A 6,772-nucleotide genomic window follows, 5' to 3' on the forward strand; every position below is an offset into this window, starting at 1 on the left:
GTGAGTCAAAACAACGTATCAGCGTTTCTATTAGTTTTCCCGGGCCTCACGTGACCTAATGTTGAACTCACGTCACAACCATCATTTGGTAGATGAAACCGGAACAGCTTGGGAGGAAAAAATTATTAAGGAGGAAGCCTTTAATGCCTCATCGTTGTAAGCAGGAGCTGTCGACAGAAGTGTCACGCTTTTCAATTGGTCGAAACGGTCGTGACGTCACAGTGCGCGAATTTCAAACGGGGCCAATTGTACTTTGGCTAGCAACCATGCAACCAATCAAATTGATCGTATAGTGATGCTCCAAGCAAGTAGAACTGAGTTTAGTTAATTGCTTAATCACCTAATTAGCCTAATTAATCCTTCTAGTCAGGCCAGATCAATAAATAAAGCTGAGTAGGAAAGTGGTCGAGTTTGGGAATCGAACCCCGGTCTCCGAAGTGCGAGACGAGCATGCTAACCACTCCGCCATGCCAGCTCGATGGTTTGGAATGAACAAAGGCGCGTCTAGTGAATACGGTGTCTTCGTTCACTCCCTTCTTCCTCCCTTCCCGTTACGGCGAGGTTTAGGTGTCCACTCAGATATTTATTGATTTTATTTATTTCAAAATACTGCAGGCCTATGTGGCCCAAGCAGGAGGGGCAAACAACCTAACAACACACACAAAAAAACGAAAAAACAACACACAGCATCATTCGGTGATAATAAAGGGAAGATAAAAAGAACAGCATTCAGCAAATAATTGTATGGATATAGAATTTGGAACAACACCAGGCAAATCATTTATGTATAGGAGAAACAATAAAGGACCCAATACACTTCCCTGCGGTACACCAGAAGAGACGCCCAGGGAACCGGAAACTGCACCATTTACCTCGACAAACTCACTCCTATTTTCTAAATATGCATCAATCCATTGAATCACATAAAGAGGAAGACCGATGAGCTCTAATTTATAAATAAGCTTATTGTGTGGGACCGTATCGAAGGCCTTGGCAAAGTCTAGGAACAGTATGTCAACCTGTCCCGAATTTTCCAGAACACAAGACCAGTCATGAACGGTAGTCACAAGTTGCGTAACTGTTGACATTCCCTTTCGGAATCCGTGTTGAAAAGGTGAGTGTATGTCTTTGCTACTGAGAAAATCCCTTATAACACCAGCCAGTATATGTTCTAAAAGTTTTCAGCAACCGTTAATTATTGATATAGGACGATAATTGGATAGATTTGATCGATCGCCCGATTTATGAATTGGTACTACCCGTGCAACTTTCCAGTCAGATGATAAATCAGTTGAACGCAAGGAAGCTGCGAACATGTTGGCTAAGTATTCCGCTATTTGTGAAGCATAGCGTCTCAAAAATGTGTTTGGAATACCGTCAGCTCCGCAACCCTTCTTAATATCGAGTCTATGTAGCAATGATAAGACACCAAAACAGATACATTTTCTTTTCTCAAAAACCAATTTACCGACGAGCAAGGCGTAGAACCGAACAGGCGATGGCGTTCTGTGGACTCCCTGGCAGCGTTGCAAGACGCTGTCGCGTTTCACTCTTAGAGGCGAAGCCTAACATCTTTACAACGCATCAGTGACACAAGCAGCAACACCGCGCTTAAGGCTTTCGCCTCACCGCACATAAGGTCAACAAAGTGCCCCCCTGAATTTTTTTCTAAATTATTTAGTGGCAGTTTGCGAGTACCACACGGTGGTCCATGTATTCTAATATCTATGGCGTCATTTGAAAAGAGAAAACACGCAATAAAACTGGGTGTCTATAGTCATTTAGGCACCGATTAGAATGCCTTCCTTTTCTTTGCGTCATTTCCCACAAATAGATGAAATATTAGCGCGAGGATCCAACTACGTTGTGATGGTGGTTTTTCAGGAAAGGAAATAACTGTCTCAGTAACTGTCGAAGTAACTGTCTCACTTCTTGATGGAAACCTGAACGGCGCTGTAAGGAAGGAAGGAAGGTGGGAATGAAAAAAAAGAGAAGCAGGCGCAGTAGGGGTACACCGAATAAGTAACCGAGCACCCTACCCACTGAGCCACTGCAGTGGGTAGTGCAACATTTACTTTAGTAGGCGCTCATCGTCGCAGACAGGTGGTTCTAAATAAAACCCCTCACGATGTAGCGGAACGAAGAAAAAAAATGGCTTAATAGCTGTGGAGCTCGGCTGCTGATTCCAAAAATACAAAAACCAGCGTTACCGGACCCCGGACTTTATGGTTAGCGTTGTGCACCGCAGTGCCGCCTTTTAATTCCATTTCTGGGTTGACATGTTCTTTCCGGGACGGAGTCATGAAGGTTGAAAGGCGCTATTTCATCTGCGTGCTTAGCGGAAGACAGACCTCTACAACTTCGGGGTAGTTCACCGTGCCCCCTCGTTCGCTATAACCGAGTGGTGAGGCCAGAGTTGTTCGCTGTATCTGCGACGAATTTCCGTTGCCCTTATGCATATTTTCACGGTAGCACCACACCCGCTCGTAATAAGGGAGCGTTTGTTATATCTGCGGCTATTAAAGTGGGCTACACTGTACATCCGCTGACTTCGCTTTGATACAGTAGTATCAAGAAAGTCTAGGTAAGGCTGTAGATATATGGGCAGAGGAAATAATGGCCGATCGCAACATTTGTCATCTGCCTTTTGGAGAGGCCGTACAGGTAAGGGAAAGCGAAGAGTGGGAGAACCGAATGAATCAACACAAAGTTTTCTCGCGAGCACGTCCAGAAACGACAGGCGAGCACTTAGTGCCCTATTAAGCATAGCTGCCAGAAAGGCGTTGTTTGTAGTTTTGAAAATAAATACCTGAAACAATTTGGTGGACAAATGGTGTACGCCAGATTAACCACTCATCACTCAATGAAGGGCGCAAAAAATTCTGTTGACGCAAAGGTTGCCTTTCATAGCGCCCCAAGAAAAGTCGCAAACATTCAATGTAGTGCAAGTATATCTTCTTCCTGGCACAGTGCTGCACTTGCAAGAATGCTGTAGCTCAACGTTGCAAGAAACATGTTGCCAATTTGTTTGGTTTAGGTTTATTAGATCTTAACGTCCGAAAGCGACTCAGGCTATGAGAGACGCCGTAGTGAAGGGCTGCGGAAATTTCGACCACCTGGGGCTCTTTAACGTGCACTGACATCGCAAAGTGCACAAGCCTCTAGAATTTCGCCTTCATCGAAATTCGTCCGCAGCCGAGCGCCGTAACCACTGAGCCCCCGCGGCGGGACTGTTGACAATTTATGTCGGCGCAAAAACGAAACGTTCTCAACCCATCCAAGAGTGTGTTTTTTATTATAATATTTTTCCCAGAGGAAAGTATGTTGACGTCATCTTAATAAGTCAATGTCATAATTTTGATTAGCTGTGTTTTTGAAGATACTGAGCTGTAGGGGCTCGGGATGTATAACGTGAGTCACAAAGGCGATGTCGAATAGGTGATTTAAATACAGTATGTTTTGTAAGTTCTGTATGTTAGGGAGAGCCAGTGCTCCCACGAGGCTCTCCTTGGGCGGCGGATAATTATCGCACCTTTTCTTACCATGTAGTAAAGGAGGGGGGGGGGGGACTGGCAGGTCGGTTTCCTGGCGACGGAAAGGTGTCCGTCTGCATGTAGGTGCCGATACATGACAGTTTAGTTTCTCAGTAGTGCGCGGGAACGTAGAGGGCGCATACGGCGGCAATCTTGGGGCCCCGTAAGTACAATGCGTACGAGAAAGTCCCAACTGACTCAAGCTTCAAGGGAGACCTATTACTCGCGTGACGGGGTCTCCCAAACTGCTCAAGCAGGAGGGTCTTGTAGATGCAGAATCCACCGCCTTTTCGCCTTACACCTGATAAGGTGTATTATAGCGTATACATAGCCGATTTTCATTAATTTCGAGTCCATTTCATTTGCGGCTCTTGCCGTAAATTTGCCTTTTTGCTGCGGACAATAAATAAAATGGGTAAATTGAGAACATCGCGCATTAAACAATTTTTTTCATGCTTAAGTAATTCAGTAAACACGACAAAATGAAGACGGGAGACGACACGAGCGCTGACTCTGAGCTGGTTATTTTGTTCTGGAAACGTATATAAAGGCGCAGGACTCGAGGAACAACCCCAAAAACAGAAGAAGAAAGGTTAAAACTTAAAAACCATACTGCGCATGCACATCACAGTCGAGTCATGACTCTTTTTCAGCGAAATTCGAAGACTATCTTCCATAGTAGATGGCACTCCTCTATCTCCTGAACCTCACCCAATTGCCAAGAAAGCGTGACTCATTTTCTACCCTCGGCTGCTGACCCAAAAGACGCGGGTTCGATCCCGGCCGCGGCGGCTAGAATTTCTTTGGAGGAGAAATTCTAGAGGCCCGTGTACTGTGCGATGTCAGTGCACGTTAAAGAACCCCAGGTGGTCGAAATTTCCGGAGCCCTTCACTACGGCGTCTTTCATAGCCTGAGTCGCTTTGGGACGTTAAACCCCATAAGCCAAAACCAACCAAACCATTTTCTACCAAACTGATAGATGGTGAAACAACACACTCATCTGTTTCCTTCCTGATTGTAAGGAGATAGCGCCACCCAGCGGCGTTCGTGAGGAGAAGAAGACAAAGCACGAGGAGCGCGTGCGGAGGGGTACGCCGGGACTGGTCGAAGAGGATTACGTGGGAGAGAAGAGAAGAGCGCGGTGGGCGACGGACGTGGACGAGTTCTGCTGGCTCCCCGAGTCCCGGGCTTGGGCCTTAGCCGCAGACGTCCGGGCCACCAGACCTGGACATCCATCGTCGAGAGCCTCAACCACCAGGCCCAGGCGCCACTCTTCTCCGTCCATCCGTCAGCTGCTCCACACAGGCCGCTTCTGGCGCCTACGTGACTTTTCCGGGATACCAGACCTGGAAACCGTGCCGGGAGCCCACGGACGCCGACGCTGCGGTAGCGTTGCATCAACATTAGAACGCCCAGAGACTCCTTGACTGCCCGACACCCAGCCAGTCCTCCCCGCTCGTTGCTCGAAGAAGAGACAAGTAGTGTGACTTTCCTCTTTGACTTTCTTTTTTCTGCATTTTTCGTAAGCACTTTGTTCTGTTCCCCCGTGTGTTTTTCCCGTGTGTTGCTGCCTTGCTCTCTTGTTCCTTTCCTTTTCTTAGCTCTCATACTGAAATTGGTTTCCTTTCCGATAAAAGCCGCCTCGTTTATTGTTTGTACTTTTGTGTTTGGTTAAAATAATTCCTGCAATCTCACAGATCCTCACACTGATCACATAGGCCTCGACCAACTCTCTACGTATGCAAACAGGGTTATTAAACAGGACACTTGTCTTATCTACTGGTGGAAGCAATCGTTGCACTCACTACAATGCAAAGCCAAGTTGTACGACACCGCTACTTTTTTCACCGAACTGTGATGCTCCAACAAATGCTCATTGCTTCCCCAGTTAAAAAGACAAGTCTCCTGCTTATTCACACTGATCGAATTTGTGTGGAGGCGGTGGAGGCCTTTATGATCAGGAAGGAAGCAGATGAGCGCGTTTGTTCGCCATCCATCAATTTCGTAGATAAGGAGTCAGGCTTTCTTGGCAACTGTGTGAGGTCCAGAAGATAGCGGGGTGCTGTCTACTATGGAATATAGGCTTCGAATTTCGTTGAAACAGATGTCATAACTCGACTATGATGTGCATGCGCAGTATGTTTTTTTTTAATTTTTAATCTTCGTTCTTCAGTTTTTTGGATTGTTCACTCTGTCCTGCACCTTCATGTACTTTTCCGAGAATGTAATGATCAGTTGTTAGTCAGCGTCTGTGTCGTCTCTAGTCTTCCTTATGTCCTGTTTGCTGCGCTTCTTAAGCATGAACACTTACAAACCCTTCTCCCTTACAAACCCTTACAAACCCTGAACCCTTCTCGTAAGCAAATCTTCGCATTTTTTTTGTATAGCGATGTGCCAGAAAAAAGAAAACGCATAGCGAGGTTGTCTGAAACTCATCTGCGTTTTAATTTTTTTTTTGTCCTGAACCCGTTTGAACCGGTTCGGGACGGTCCGAACCGGTTCGAACCGGAACGGAATGGCCCTCTGGAGCCGAACCCGGAACTGAACCCGAAAGGCGTGAACCCGAACCCGAACCGAACCCGAAAAAAATTCCGGTTCGGCACCCTGCTTTTCACTCCAAAGTTGAAGACGGGGATCGTCATCATCGTCATCCGTGATCAATTTTACAAGAGAAAGAACCCTCCCATCGACCGCCGATTAGCTGTTGTTGAATTGAGTCGGGAAGGGTCAGGCTACCCTTGATTTTTGTCACATCTGCTCATTAGACATTCCATAAGCTTTGACTGTGACTCGCTGCCCTTGGAGTCCACTCTGCCACTCTGAACGCCGACCTTTGTTCGGCTCGTTACTTGGCCACCCTAAGCTCATTTTTCCGCATTTTGTTAGTGCTAAGATATGGATGACACCAGTTTGTTCTGTAATACTCTAATCGTTCCCCTTGACGTTATCGCTAATATTTTCCTTCCCGATCAAAACGCACGACAGAATTTTTTGTCGCGTATCTGTCGCGCGACAAAATTTTGTGTCGCGCGACAAGCTCTCTTGTAGTGCATTGTGTCGTGCGACAGGGGCTCGTGTCGTGGGTTCTTTCTCGCGACAAAAGTGTTTGTAGTGGGTTCTGTCGCACGACAGTCATCATTCCTGTATTTTGTAGTGTGCAGAAGGTGCCTGTCGCAGGATTTGTCGCGCGACAGGTTTCTGTCGTAGGTGCTGTCGTGCTTCAGGGAGGGTCGTGCCG

This window comes from Amblyomma mixtum, chromosome 3, assembly GCF_055824585.1.
Source record: "Amblyomma mixtum isolate Tamu chromosome 3, ASM5582458v1, whole genome shotgun sequence".
NCBI classification, from domain to species: Eukaryota; Metazoa; Arthropoda; class Arachnida; order Ixodida; family Ixodidae; genus Amblyomma; species Amblyomma mixtum.